Source organism: Salvelinus alpinus, chromosome 13 (assembly GCF_045679555.1).
Source record: "Salvelinus alpinus chromosome 13, SLU_Salpinus.1, whole genome shotgun sequence".
In the NCBI taxonomy this organism is placed as follows: domain Eukaryota; kingdom Metazoa; phylum Chordata; class Actinopteri; order Salmoniformes; family Salmonidae; genus Salvelinus; species Salvelinus alpinus.
The window spans coordinates 29,212,267-29,228,658 of NC_092098.1; positions in this window are offsets into that span (position 1 = coordinate 29,212,267).

Genomic DNA, 16,392 nt, shown 5'->3' on the forward strand with positions numbered 1-16,392 from the left:
AGAAGTTTACATACACTCAATTAGTATTTGGTAGCATTGCCTTTAAATTGTTTCACTTGGGTCAAACGTTACGGGTAGCCTTCCACAAGCTTCCCACAAGTTGACTGAATTTTGGACCATTCCTCCTGACAGAGTTGGTGTAAGTGAGTTAGGTTTATAGGCCTTCTTGCTCGCACAAGCTTTTTCAGTTCTGCCCACAAATTTTCTATAGGATTGTCAGGGCTTTGTGATGGCCACTCCAATACCTTGACTTTGTTGTCCTTAAGCCATTTTGCCACAACTTTGGAAGTATGCTTGGGGTCATTGTCCATTTGGAAGACCCATTTGCAACCAAGCTTTAACTTCCTGACTGATGTCTTGAGATGTTGCTTCAATATATCCACGTAATTGTCCTACCTCATGATGCCATCTATTTTGTGAAGTGCACCAGTCCCTCCTGCAGCAAAGCACCAACACAACATGATGCTGCCACCCCGCGCTTCACGGTTGGGAGGGTGTTCTTCGGCTTGCAAGTCTCCCCCTTTTTCCTGCAAATATAACGATGGTCATTATGGCCAAACAGTTCTATTTTTGTTTCATCAGACCAGAGGACATTTCTCCAAAAAGTACAATCTTTGTCCCCATGTGTAGTTGCTGTCAGGATTTGGCCAGGATTGTTCAGGTTTTGGTCACTAGATGCCCCCATTGCGCCTTTTTGAACCTTTTGTTTTTCCCTTGTTCTAGTTATTATTTGCACCTGTGCCTCATTTCCTTGTAGGTATTTAAACCCTTAGTGTTCCTCAGTTCTTTGCTCTGTGTTTGTATGTTAGCATAACATGTAAATGACTTAAATGTAAATGTAAGCACCCAGCCCCAGCCATGCTGTGAACATTTGTTTCTCTAGTTGGATTTTCTTGAGGTACTCTGGTTTTGTTTTTGATTATTCTTTTGAGGTTTGTTTTTTCCCTGCTGTTCTTACCACTTTGTGGATTTTCATTGTATCTTGGAGGATATTCATTTTTTCTCTTGGCATTACTTTTGGCGTTGTGGATTTATATTTTTTGCCTGAAGATCTTTTTCCTTTATTAAACCACCGTCTCTAGTACTGCTGTGTCTGCCTCATCTTCTGGGTTCTGCCGACTATTAGTGACTGTTTCTCACACCGGGTCCTGACAGTTGCAAACCGTAGTCTGGCTTTTTTATGGCAGTTTTGGAGCAGTGGCTTCTTCCTGGCTGAGCGGCCTTCCAGGTTATGTCGATATAGGACTCGTTTGACTGTGGATATAGATACTTTTGTACCTGTTTCCTCCAGTATCTTCACAAGGTCCTTTGCTGCTGTTCTGGGATTGATTTGCACTTTTCTCACCAAATTATGTTCATCTCTAGGAGACAGAACGCGTCTCCTTCCTGAGCGGTGTGACGGCTGCGTGGTCCCATGGTGTTTATACTTGCGTACGATTGTTTGAACGTGGTACCTTCAGGCGTTTGGAAATTGCTCCCAAGGATGAACCAGACATGTGGAGGTCTACAAAAGGAATTCTGAGGTCTTGGCTGATTTCTTTTGATTTTCCCATGATGTCAAGCAGAGAGGCACTGAGTTTGAAGGTAGGCCTTGAAATACTTCCACAGGTACACCTCCAATTGACATTTTCTGGAATTTTCCAAGCTGTTTAAAGGCAGTCAACTTAGTGTATGTAAACCTCTGACCCACTGGAATTGTGATACAGTGAAATAATCTGTCTGTAAACAATTTTTGGAAAACTTACTTGTGTCATGCACAAAGTAGATGTCCTAACCGACTTGCCAAAACTATAGTTTGTTAACAAGAAATTTGTGGAGTGGTTGAAAAACACGTTTTAATGAGTCCAACCTAAGTGTATGTAAACTTCCGACTTCAACTATATGAAGGTGCCCATGTTTACGGATTTGGGGTTGTACCTGGTAGGTTCCTTGATAATTTGTGTGAGATTTAGGGCATCTAGCTTAGCTTGTAGGACGGCCGGGGTGTTAAGCATATCCCAATTTAGGTCACCTAGCAATACAAACTCTGACGGTAGTTGGGGGGCAATCAATTCACATAAGGTGTCCAGGGCACAGCTGGGAGCTGAGGGGGGTCTTTCAAAAATGGCAACAGTGAGGGACTTATTTCTGGAGAGATGGATCTTTAAAAGTAGAAGCGCGAATTGTTTGGGCATAGACCTGGATAGTATGACAGAACTCTGCAGGCTCTCTCTACAGTAGATTAAATTCCGCCCCCTTTAGTAGTTCTGTCTTGACGGAAAATGTTGTAATTGAGGATGTAAATTTCAGAATTTTTGGTGGCCTTCCTAAGCCAGGATTCAGACACGGCTAGGACATCAGGGTTGGCGGAGTGTGCTAAAGCAGTGAATAAAGCAAACTTAGGGAGGAGGCTTCTGATGTTAACATGCATGAACCCAAGGCTTTTTACGGTTGCAGAAGTCAACAAATGAGAGCGCCTGGGGACACACAGGGCCTGGGTTAACCTCTACATCACCAGAAGAACAGAGGAGGAGTAGGATGAGGGTACGGCTAAAGGCTATAAGAACTGGTCATCTAGTGCTTTGGGAACAGAGATTAAAAGGAGCAGATTTCTGGGCGTGGTAGGATAGATTCAGGGCATAGTGTACAGACAAGGGTATGGTAGGGTGCGAGTACAGTGGGGTAAACCTAGGCATTGAGTGACGATGAGAGAGGTTGCATCTTTGTAGGCGCCAGTTAAGAATCTCTGGATTAACTATCTAATGTTAGTTACATTTTGTCATTAATAAATTGGCTAAATGTCTTTAAATTGACAATTCTGTGAACTGTCTTGTGCAAGTTTTAATTTGACACAATACCTGTTAGCAAAGTTGTCAGCTAGAGATGATGTGTAGGAGCTGGCAGGGATTTGTAGTCTTGCATGATGTCTACTTGGATGCTAATTAACATTTTTGAATCCGAGAATAAATAGAGCCGAATATATTGATAAAAGTCACCTTGTCCAAGAGATATACATGGTTATCGTCACACCAGGGTAAGTCTACACGAAGCACAGCCATTATTTTAAGTGTTTCTAAAATGTCCTATGGGAATGGTGGAAAAACAATTGGAACCATTTTCCTGTTAACACACTATGGTGCCAGCATGATATGGATCAGAACACGTCCCTCTTCTTCTTTGGTAACATGGCGTTCGCACATTTTCTTTGTGCATGCTGCCACCTACTGTGCAATAGCGTGTGTTTAATCACATTACATTTTGTAATACAAAAAAAGTGGGGGAAGGAAAACAAAAACAAATTGCACCACCAACTAACCCTACACCTATATACCACTATTTCATAAAAATATATAGAAAATAAAAACCACCACCACATTCCACTACTTTGACCCTATCTGCTCCTGCACCATGCCACCAGCCTGGGAGGACAGGACGCCATCACTCAACACACTCTGTAACTCTTCTGAATTCAGATCTCATATACCCAAACACTTCTCTACAGCTGTCACTACAACATCTATTTTCTGTGATTTACATTCCATTTCTGTGGTACAGTTGATTACCATTGCTATGAATGTTAAGAAGCCAACCTTACTGAAGCATATATCACTTATTGACCAATCACTCTGTGCTGGCACAGATCCACTACCCACAGGAATCCTCTCAGGATCCCTCACCCTTGACCCACTCTCCTCTACTTTCTTCACTGCCTCAGCATACGACACCTTCTTCACTACTCTGACTCTGGCCACCTCAACCTGCCTCTCTCGCACTGGACACTTCTAATCCCCAGCAACATGGGCACCACTACAGTTGACACACAATTTTATCCACTACACAATCCTCTGTCCCATGCCCTCCTGCACACTTCCCACATCTTGGCATCTCCCTCATACACACTGCTGCAACATGACCATAAACGTTGCACCTACAAAAGCTCTAACAGGATAACTGATACATACAGTACATCCAAACATGACTTTGTCGGGTAAAAACTCTGACTCAAAACTCAAAAGGACTGATAGTGACTCCTCTGTTTCACCTAGCTAGATTCAACTGCACCCAACTCCTTTCCCACCCAGCCTGAAACCACAAATGACTCCGCCAAAAGTCAAGGATCCAATGTCACTCCTACTGGACCAGGTTCTTCTTTATCATGTCCATCGATGCCAGGCTTGGGCTCCGAGCTCTTCATCACACCTTCCACCTCACTTAACTCGCGCTCATTCACTCCCATTTCACCTCCAGAACTCAGTTTGGCACATGGCTCACTCTGCACTTGACACCAATCTTGTTCAACATCCCATCTCCATTTTTATTGCCATCTTCCTCAAATTCCACCCTTTCCTTTCCTCATTCTCTTTGACCTCTTCTTCCACCTCCATTCCTCCTCAGGAATTCACTTTTCTGTGTCCCTGTCCCAATATTCCTCTTTTGTCGCTATCTTCAAACCCTGCCTTGGTTCTCTCCCTCGCTACAAGCAGCCATTCATTGTCAGTGAGCACAGCACATGCCTAAAACACAACTCAATAGAGCTCACCAGCTTTTAGTCCTAAAACCAGTAAATAAGTTACCTCTGGTTCATTCAGCCATCCCTATTAGAAAAATGTATGGGGAAAGAATTGGGTTTTGAAATAAACGCCGGAAATAACGTCTGAGGTTAACACAGGCTTAGGAGATCTCAAAGAACAAAACGTATAAGATAATAGCAGTCAGTTAAGACGACCTTTATGAATTATGAAGCCTTTGTGATTAGCTTTTTATTATTACATACATTCTTCAAAATTCACAAAAAGTGACATTAGCTGATGAAGATTATCTCATAGATCAAAACGTATAAGATCTCCTAAGCCTGTGTTTACCCCAGACCTTATTTTCGGCATTTATCCAAAACGCCATTAATTTTCCTCATAGGCTTTGTCCAACAAACCATGGCGGAATTAGTGCCTACAAAAAGATGCTATTACTATTTCTCTCTTTGCCGGGATGGGATATGCCACTGTACTCCAAATTTTACCTTTATCCACACTGCTCCAACGAGAAGATAAAAATGTATTTGGAAAACTGCCCTTTTCGTCATCATGCTAGCTAGGTCAGGGGCATCGAATCTACTGTTACCCAACATTAGTAAGCTAGCTAAATGCATGATGTCCAAAATAACAAAGCAGGTAGCTAGCATAGAAGTCTGTATAGTCCAGTCAAAAACACACTTGCACATGTTTTTGTGTTCATTTAGTCGTTTTGACTAGCTAACAGCGAACAAGGTTGGTAAGCTAACTGCATGGTAATGCCCACAATAATAAAGTAACTTTTGCAAGCAGCTCCCGAGTGGCGCAGCGGTTTACGGCACTGCATCTTAGTGCTAGAGGTGTCACTACAGACCCTGGTTCAATTCCAGGCTGTATCACAACCAGCCGTGATTGGGAGTCCCATAGGGCGGCGCACAATTTGCCCAGCGTCGTTAGGGTTTGGCTGGGGTAGGCTGTCATTGTAAATACAAATGTGTTCTTAACTGACTTGCCTAGTTAAATAAGATACAAAATAAATGTACAATATGCATAAAACGGTATTCAATATAATTTGCAGTGAGAGACTTCAGATGTGCTAAACCTAGAAGAAGCTAGCTAGAAAAATGTGTATTCAATCAAATCAAATATTATTTGTCACGTGCACTGAATACAATTTACAGGCTCTAACCAATAGTGCAAAAAAAGGTATTAGGTGAACAATAGGTAAGTAAAGAAATAAAACAACAGTAAAAAGACTGTTGAAAATAACAGTAGCGAAGCTATATACAGACACCGGTTAGTCAGGCTGATTGAGGTAGTATGTGCGTGTAGATATGGTTAAAGTGACTATGCAAATATGATGAATAGCAGTAGCATAAAAGAGGGGGTGGCGGGACACAATGCAGATAGCCCGGTTAGCCAATGTGCGGGAGCACTGGTTGGTCGGGCCAATTGAGGTAGTATGTACATGAATGTATAGTTAAAGTGACTATGCATTTATGATTAACAGAGAGTAGCAGCAGCGTAAAAGAGGGGTTGGGGGTAAAAACTGTTGAGAAGCCTTTTTGTCCTAGACTTGGCACTCCGGTACCGCTTGCCAAGCAGTAGTAGAGAGAACAGTCTATGACTGGGGTCTTTGACAATTTTTAGGGCCTTCCTCTGACACAGCCTGGTGTAGAGGTCCTGGATGGCAGGCAGCTTAGCCCCAGTGATGTACTGGGCCTTACGCACTACCCTCTGCCTTGCGGTCGGAGGCCGTGCAATTGCCATACCAGGCAGTGATGTAACCAGTCAGGATACTCTCGATGTTGCAGCTGTATAACCTTTTGAGGATCTCAGGACCCATGCCAAATCTTTTCTGTTTCCTGAGGTGGCATAGGCTTTGTTGTGCCCTCTTCGCGACTGTCTTGGTGTGTTTGGACCATTCTAGATTGTTGTTGATGTGGACACCAAGTCAATGCAAGCTAGCTAGCAAGGTAGGTGTCTGTTCTGAAAGAGTTAGCTACAGACATGTAGGGTTGTTAAGTGTCCACTTCTATTAAATCAATTGCAGCTAGTTGTGAGACATACCAAATGATGCTGCCAATGTCCATAGTGAAGTCTATAATCTATAGGAAAATCCTGCACTGTAGCAAGCTGTTCTGCTAACATCATTAGCTAGCAAAATATCCATCAATGTCAGCTGAGCTAGCCATGGTTTTGTACTAGCTGGCTAGCTGATAATCCACCTTGCACTTTACATTTTTTGTCAATTTTACCTGGTTAGTCTCTAGCAAGATAGCCTTCTAAAAAGGCACTTATTTTTGTATTGTTGTCAAACGGAAAACATTCTCAATGAGGCTACTAACATGCATTGTAATCTGGGCTGCCTATCAGACCAACCATTCAAGGGATGTCATTGATGACACGTTATCAAGATGGCGGCATGCAGTAGTCAGATGAGGCCATTTTTAAAAGTTTTAACAAAGTAGTTTTTCAGCGGTTAAGGAAACATGCTTATTTATCACATTTTGTTATAAAAATCACCTTAACTTACTAAAATGTTTCAGTTCATATTTAATGTTACCATGATTGCATTCTGACCCCAGTGCAGCTCAGTGTAAACAACCGCGATGGTAGGTTTGGTATCTTCTGGTTAGGAGAACTAGCTAAATTACCACAGAGTTTCTAAACCCAAAGGCACAACATCACGAGACTTCTGGGAATGCTTGTGAAACAGACCAAGCAGACAAGGCCAGAATTTGGGGTCACAGAGTCAATGAGAGAAATTTTTAAATCTTCCTTAGTTGTTAATTTTCTTGAAATCTAAAGGCACAAACTAGATCCAAGCCAATGTCTTAAGTAGTTGAACAAGTTATTACTCCAACCTCGTGCAGTTCGGCACGAGACGACCGTTAGACCAGATTACATGTTTCTGCACATGAGTTTAGCTAGCCAGGTGTCGCTATTTTAAAAGGCAACTTTAAGGGTCATATACTGAGCAGATAATGCAGGGAGATGGATTATGCTATTGGTAGATGTCAACCACATTAAATTCATTGTTGTGAATACGTATGCTACCAATGACAAGTCAAGTAAATGTATTTTATTTAGAGACATTGAGGGGAAAATAAGTAAAATTATGTCTAAATTTCCATTAGCCAAAGTAATATGGGGTGGAGATTTTATACAGTATTACATGATAATCTAGATAGATGGCCTCCTTAAGGATAGCAATTCTGATTGTGAGATAAAGAATATATGTCTACGGTTAGGTGTTCTAGATATTTGGAGACATAAGAACCCAGATAAGATTGTGTTTACATGGAGTACCAAAGATTTATCTATACAATCCCGTATTGATTTCTGTCTGATATCTGAAGATATGGCTGACAAGGTTGATACAATCTCAAATGAACCATCGATTTTAACAGACCACAAAGGAATTTCAATAAAGATAAATATGCTTGGTTTGTCTACTAAAAAAGTTAGTAAAGGTTTCTGGAAATTGAATAAGACTTTACTAGAGAATTAAGTATTTAAGAAGGAAGTAGCAGGAATTATTGGAACCGTGCGTGTGTTACGTTTGGAAGTTACTGGGAACTAATGACATTTAATGTAAGGGTGTTGGCTATTTCAATGGGGAAATAAATTGCTCGTGCCAAGAGAGAGAAAGAATATAACATCATAAAGGGAATAATGAATTATACAAAAAAAACTGATCTAACTAATCAGGAATTACAGGAGCTATCATCACTGCAAATGCAGTTAGACTGTATCTACGAGGAAAAGGCCCGGGGAGCGTTTGTAAGATCAAGACGAAAATGGATGGAAGATAGAGATAAAAATACAAGATATTTCTTTAATTTAGAAAAAAGAGCAGGCGAAATGACTTCCGTATATAAATTAATGATCAATAATACTCCCAATGAAAATCCAAAATAAATCTCTCAGCATGTTACTCAGTTTTATCAGAATCTGTATATCAGCCCAGTCAACTTCCAATATGGATTGTTTCTTAGACAATGTAGCAAACATTGCTAAGAAGATAGATAATGATTTCAGGGATTTCTGTGATGATGAGTTACCCTAAATTGAGATAAAATATTGTATTAAAAGTCCTAGGGACAATAGATCCCCTGGAAATTATGGTTTAAAAAGCGAGTTCTATAAAAAGTTCAATGATCGATTGATTCCTTACATTCTTGCTATGTTCCAAGAATCAATAGAAAAGGGGGAGTTACCGACTTCCTTCAAGCAAGGCGTAATTATTTTGATTCCCAAACCAAACTTAATAAGGATAGTCTTTATATAGACAACTGGAGGCCCATTAGCCTGTTGAATAATGATGGTAAGTTATTTGCCCTTGTATTTGCTAAGAGGTTTGAAACAAGACTTACATCACATAATTGATGAAGAACAATTCTGGTTTTATGCATGGTCGACACATTAGTAATAACATCAGGTTGATCTTAGAAATTATTGACTATAAATGACCTAACCCTTGATGATAGTTTTCTTATGATTGTTGATTTTTATAACTCTTTTGACACTGTAGAACATGAGTTTATGTTCAAAGCAATACGTTTTTGGGGGTTTGGTGACTTTAAAAAAATTATTTACAATTTTATTTGGAGGATCAACCCTTACTATCTACGGAAAGATATTCTCAGTAATACCCAAGAACAAGGTCTTGAGGTTTTAGATTTCAATACTCTAAATAATACTTTTAAAATAAATTGGATTCTGAAGTATATTAAGAACCAGGAAAGTATTTGGAATGTCTTCCCTAAGTATTTATTTGACTCTGTTGGTGGTTTACAATTTCTGCTTCGGTGTAATTTTGATGTTGATAAAATCCCAGTAAAATTGGCCAAATTCCATAAACAGGCACTTTTAGCTTGGATGTTAGCCTATAAACAATTTTTCCCCTCACAGATACTTTCTATGGAACAAAAAGATATACGATTTAAAAAGTCTCTTTTTTTTCGTAACTGGTTTAAGAAATACAATTATTTTGGTTGGTCAGTTACTGAATGAGGATGGATATCTGCTCTCATATGGGGAATTTCTTGATAAGTTTAGAATTCCAAAAACCCTGAAAGAATATGCAATTGTATCAGTAACTAGGTAAAGGAAGTTTCATTTAAAATGTTACATAGAATTTATCCTGTTAACATAACATGTTTTGGAAAGATTCAAGCTTAATATTGACTATAATTATGATTTTTGTGGAATGGAGAAGGAGGCCATTTTTCGTCTGTTTTTTTACCTGTATTTATAGTATATGTAACGGCTTTCTTCTGTGGACGAAGGAGAGGACCAAAGCGCAGCGTGGTTAGTGTTCATGTTTAATAAAGACAATAAATGTGAACACTACAAAACTCAAAACAACAAATGTGAAAAACCGAAACAGTTCTGTCTGGTGCAGACACACGAAGACAGAAGACAAACACCCACAAAACCCAACACAAAACAGGCTACCTAAATATGGTTCCCAATCAGAGACAATGACTAACACCTGCCTCTGATTGAGAACCATATCAGGCCAAACATAGAAACGGGAAAACTAGACACACAACATAGAATGCCCACTCAGCTCACGTCCTGACCAACACTAAAACAAAGAAAACACAAAGAACTATGGTCAGAACGTGACAGTATAATTTGTTGGATTGACAGGCATAACTTTGTTACAAAGAAAACAGGACAGGTTGTACAATTTAATGGTTTTTATATAACGATTTATTTCAGAAATTCTGACATTGATAAAGATGTAGTTATTTATTTCAACTGCTAATAATATTAGGTCCATTTTATTTATTTAACCTTTATTTAACCAGGTAGGCTAGTTGAGAACAAGTTCTCATTTGCAACTGCGACCTAGCCAAGATGAATCAAAGCAGTTCGACACATACAACAACACAGAGTTACACATGGAATAAACAAACATACAGTCAATAATACAGTATTTAAAGCCTATATTCAGTATGTGCAAATGAGGTAGGATAAGGGAGGTAAGGCAATAAATAGGCCATGGTGGCGAAGTAATTACAATATAGCAATTAAACACTGGAATGGTAGATGTGCAGAATATATATGTATATATGAATGTGCAAGTAGAGATATTGTGGTGCAAAGGAGCAAGATAAATAAATAAATGCAGTATGGGGATGAGGTAGTTGGATGGGCTATTTACAGATGGGCTATGTACAGGTGCAGTGATCTGTGAGCTGCTCTAACAGCTGGTGCTTAAAGCTAGTGAGGGAGATAGGAGTCTCCGGCTTTAGTGATTTTTGCAGTTCGTTCCAGTCATTGGCAGCAGAGAACTGGAAGGAAAGGCGGCCAAAGGAAGAATTGGCTTTGGGGGTGACCAGTGAGATATACCTGCTGGAGCGTGTGCTACGGGTGGGTGCTGATATGATGACCAGTGAGCTGAGATAAGGCGGGGCTTTACCTAGCAAAGACTTGTAGATGACCTGGAGCTAGTGAGTTTGGCGACGAGTATGAAGCGAGGGCCAGCCAACGAGAGCGTACAGGTCGCAGTGGTGGGTAGTATATGGAGCTTTGGTGACAAACCGGATGGCACTGTGATAGACTGCATCCAATTTGTTGAGTAGAGTGTTGGAGGCTATTTTGTAAAGGACATCGCCGAAGTCGAGGATCGGTAGGATGGTCAGTTTTACGAGGGTATGTTTGGCAGCATGAGTGAAGGATGCTTTGTTGCGAAATAGGAAGCCGATTCTAGATGTAATTTTGGATTGGAGATGCTTAATGTGAGTCTGGAAGGAGAGTTTACAGTCTAACCAGACACCTAGATATTTGTAGTTGTCCACATATTCTAAGTCAGAACCGTCCAGAGTAGTGATGCTGGACGGGCAGGCAGGTGCAGGCAGTGATCGGTTGAATAGCATGCATTTAGTTTTACTTGCGTTTAAGAGCAGTTTGAGGCCAGGGAAGGAGAGTTGTATGGCATTGAAGCTCGTCTGGAGGTTAGTTAACACAGTGTCCAAAGAGGGGCCAGAAGTATACAGAATGGTGTCGTCTGCGTAGAGGTGTATCAGAGAATCACCAGCAGCAAGAGCAACATCATTGATGTATACAGAGAAGAGAGTCGGCCCGAGGATTGAACCCTGTGGCACCCCCATAGAGACTGCCAGAGGTCCGGACAACAGGCCCTCCGATTTGACACACTGAACTCTATCAGAGAAGTAGTTGGTAAACCAGGCGAGGCAATCATTTGAGAAACCAAGGCTGTCTAGTCTGCCAATAAGAATGTGGTGATAGACAGAGTCGAAAGCCTTGGCCAGGTCGATGAATACGGCTGCGCAGTAATGTCTCTTATCGAAGGTGGTTATGATGTCGTTTAGGACCTTGAGCGTGGCTGAGGTGCACCCAAGACCAGCTCTGAAACCAGATTGCATAGCGGAGAAGGTACGGTGGGATTCGAAATGGTCGGTAATCTGTCGGTAATCTTGGCTTTCGAAGACTTTAGAAAGACAGGGTAGGATATAGGTCTGTAGCAGTTTGGGTCTAGAGTGTCACCCACTTTGAAGAGGGGGATGACCGCGGCAGCTTTCCAAACTTTGGGAATCTCAGACGATACGAAAGAGAGGTTGAACAGGCTAGTAATAGGGGTTGCAACAATTTCGGCAGATCATTTTTTAGAAAGAGAGGGTCCCGATTGTCTAGCCCGGCTGATATGAAGGGGTCCAGATTTTGCAGCTCTTTCAGAATATCAGCTATCTGGATTTGGGTGAAGGAGAAATGGTGGGGGCTTTGGCGGGTTGCTGTGGATCGTGCTGGGCAGTTGACCGGGGTAGGGGTAGCCAGGTGGAAAGCATGGCCAGCCGTAGAGAAATGCTTATTGAAATTCTCAATTATAGTGGATTTATCGGTGGTGACAGTGTTTCCTAGCCTCAGAGCAGTGGGCAGCTGGGAGGAGGTGCTCTTATTCTCCATGGACTTTACAGTGTCCCAGAACTAGTACTACTTGAGTTAGTACTACAGGATGCAAATTTCTGTTTGAAAAAGCTAGCCTTAGCTTTCCTAACTTCCCTGAAAAGTTGCTTATCACGGGGGCTATTCGATGCTAATGCAAAACGCCACAGGATGTTTTTGTGCTGGTCAAGGGCAGACAGGTCTGGAGTGAACCAAGGGCTATATCTGTTCTTAGTTCTACATTTTTTTGAATGGGGCATGCTTATTTAAGATGGTGAGGAAGGCTCTTTTAAAGAATAGCCAGGCATCATCTACTGACGGGATGAGGTCAATGTCATTCCAGGATACCCCGGCCAGGTTGATTAGAAAGGCCTGCTCGCAGAGGTGTTTTAGGGAGCGTTTGACAGTGATGAGGGGTGGTCGTTTGGTCGCAGACCCATTACGGATGCAGGCAATGAGGCAGTGATCGCTGAGATCTTGATTGAAAACAGCAGAGGTGTATTTGGAGGGCGAGTTAGTTAGGATGACATCTATGAGGGTGCCCGTGTTTACGGATTTGGAGTTGTACCTGGTAGGTTAATTGATCATTTGTGTGAGATTGAGGGCATCAAGCTTAGATTGTAGAATGGCCGGGGTGTTAAGCATGTCCCAGTTTAGGTCACCTAGTAGCACTAGCTCAGAAGATAGATGGGGGGCAATCAATTCACATATGGTATTGAGGGCACAACTGGGGGCAGAGGGAGGTCTATAGCAAGCGGCAACAGTGAGAGACTTGTTTCTGGAAAGCTGCATTTTTAGAAGTAGAAGCTCGAATTGTTTGGGTACAGACTTGGATAGTAATACAGAACTCTGCAGGCTATCTTTGCAGTAGATTGCAACACCGCCCCCTTTGGCAGTTCTATCTTGGCGGAAAATGTTATAGTTGACGATGGAGATTTCAGGGTTTTTGGTGGTTTTCCTAAGCCAGGATTCAGACACGGCTAAGACATACGGGTTGGCAGAGTGTGCTAAAGCAGTGAGTAAAACAAACTTAGGGAGTAGGCTTCTAATGTTAACATGCATGAAATCAAGGCTTTTACGGTTACAGAAGTCAACAAATGAGAGCACCTGGGGAGTGGGAGTGGCGCTAGCCACTGCAGGACCTGGATTAACCTCTACATCACCAGAGGAGAAGTAGGATAAGGGTACGGCTAAATGCTATATGAACTGGCCGTCTAGCACGTTCGGAACAGAGAGTAAAAGGAGCAGGTTTCTGGGCACGATAGCATAGATTCAAGGCATAGTGTACAGACAAAGGTAAGGTAGGATGTGAGTACATTAGAGGTAAACCTAGGCATTGAGTAATGATGAGAGAGTTATAGTCTCTAGAGACGTTTAAACCAGGTCATCGCATATGTAGGAGGTGGAACAACATGGTTGGTTAAGGCATATTGAGCAGGGCTAGAGGCTCTACAGTGAAATAAGACAGTAATCACTAACCAGGACAGTAATGGACGAGGCATATTGTTAGGATTTATGTTTATGCACTATAGCCCGCTACCATATTGTTTGAAGATTAATATTGTTTTGTTACACACACATGTGTGTAAAGACTGATCAACAGAGTGACAGGCTATAAAAGCTGTGGTCAATCTGGAGAGGAGAGGGGTGCATATCTCCAGGCCAACCAGGGGGGCTAGGACACTGGACAATACCATATTAGGAATTGTTTGAGTGTAGAGCATCGGGAGCGGCACAAGACGGATCTAATCTACCCAACGACCAGATGCGGACATCTGAGAGAAGGGGACCAGTCTGAGTACCGGCGATAGGCTGAGCAAAGTTTAAAACACGCTCAGCCTCTACTGTGATAGGCCAACAGATGGGTTGGAACTACGTCATCACGGTATAAGAACAGCTGTTTACGTACTTCCTGCCAGTTCCCTGTTTTACCCTGCGCGGTGATACAGCGAACCCATATATACGAAAATTGCATTTGCCATTTATTGTTTGCGTTAATTAAACATAATTAAAGAAAGTTAACAGACCTTGCTTTTTATTTATACTGATACCGGATTTGATTAACGCAGCGCTCACAATATTGATATTAGAGAGAGGCATGCGTAGCCAAGTGAACATATGGGTCCAGTGAGTGGTTGGGCTGACTGGGGACACAGCGATTCAGACAGTTAGCAGGCCGATGCTAACAAGCTAACAGTTAGTAGGCTGGGGCTAAACAAGCTAGCAGTTAGCAGACCGGGGCTGGCAAGCTAGCAGTTAGCAGACCGGGATAGCAAGCAAGCAGTTAGCAGGGGCTAGCAGTTAGCAGACCGGGGCAGGCAAGCTAGCAGTTAGCAAACCGGGGCAGGCAAGCTAGCAGTTAGCAGACCGGGGCTAGCAAGTTAGCCTTTGGGGGACGTCCTTGGGCATATTATGTCGGTATTCCAGTCGTAGAGGATCGGCGGGGTTCCGTGCCCCGTACCGGCAGTAGAAGGGGTCCGGATATTGTAGCCCAGGAGTGGGCTTCGGTGGTAGCACAGGAGCCCTGGCCGAGCTAGCTTCAGGCTAATTGGTGCTTGCTCCGGGATGGAAACGCTAGCCAGGAGTGGTCTTCGCTAGTTGCGAAGATCCAGATGAAAATGTTCAGAGTTTGCGGTAGGAATCCGGGGATATGGAGAGAAATAGGTCCAGTATGCTCTGGTTTGAGTCACGTTGTTCGAACTGGCGAGAGCTTTCCGAGCTAAAGGTTAGCTGATGACCGCTAGCAATGGTTTGCTAACTGATAGCTGGTAGGTAGTTAGCTGGCTAGCTTCAGTTGAGTGATTCCAGATCCAAAGTAAATAGAAATACTTTAGAAAAAAGCAGATCCACGCCACATTGGGTGAGGCGGGTTGCAGGAGAGTATTTAGAAGTTGAGGTTTAGGAAAATATTTTTAAAAGATATGCGAAGAAAAATATGTAAAAAGATATATACAAGGGACACGACAGGACAAAGACAAAGACGTCTGACTGCTACGCCATCTTGGATTATTATATGGGGATTACCATCTTGGATTACTATCAGACCCCTTGACACAATACCCCATAATGACAAAGCAAAACTTTTTTTTTAAATGTTTGTTAATTTATACAAAATCTTAAACTGAAATATCAGAAGTATTCAGCCCCTATACTCAGTGCTTTGTTGAAGCACCTTTGGTAGCGATTACAACTTCAATTCTTCTTGGGTATGACGCTACAAGCTTAAGTAACAGTGTTGCTTCCGTTCCTCTCCTCGCCCCAACCTGGGCTCGAACCAGTGACCCTCTGAGCACATCAACAGCTGCCTTCAATGAAGAAAATGAAGAATCATTGCTCCACAAAAGCTGCGGCCCTTGCAGAGCAAGGGAAACAACTACTTCGAGGTCTCAGAGCGAGTGACGTCACCGATTTGAAATGCTATTAGCGTGCACTGCTAACTAGCTAGACATTTCACACCGGTTACACTTGGCACACATGTATTTGGGGAGTGTCTCCCATTCTTCTCTGCAGATCCTCTCAAACTCTGTCAGGTTGAATGGGGAGTGTTGCTGCACAGCTATTTCCAGGTCTCTCCAGAGATGTTCGATCGGGCTCTGGCTGGGCCACTCAAGGACATTCAGAGACTCGTCCCAAAGCCACTCCTACGTTGTCTTGGCTGTGTGCTTAGGGTCATTGTCCTTTTGGAAGGTGAATCTTTGCCCCAGTCTGAGGTCCTGAGCGCTTTAGAGCAGGTTTTCGTCGAGGATCTCTCTGTACTTTGCTCCGTTCATCTTTGCCTCGATCCTGACTAGTCTTCCAGTCCCTGCTGCTGAAAAACATTCCCACAGCATGATGCTGCCACCACTATGCTTTACCGTAGGGATGGTGCCAGGTTTCCTCCAGACGTGACACTTGGCATTCAGGCCAAAGAGTTCAATCTTGGTTTCATTAGACCAGAGAATCTTGTTTCTCATGGTCTGGGAGTCTTTAGGTGCCTTTTGGCAAA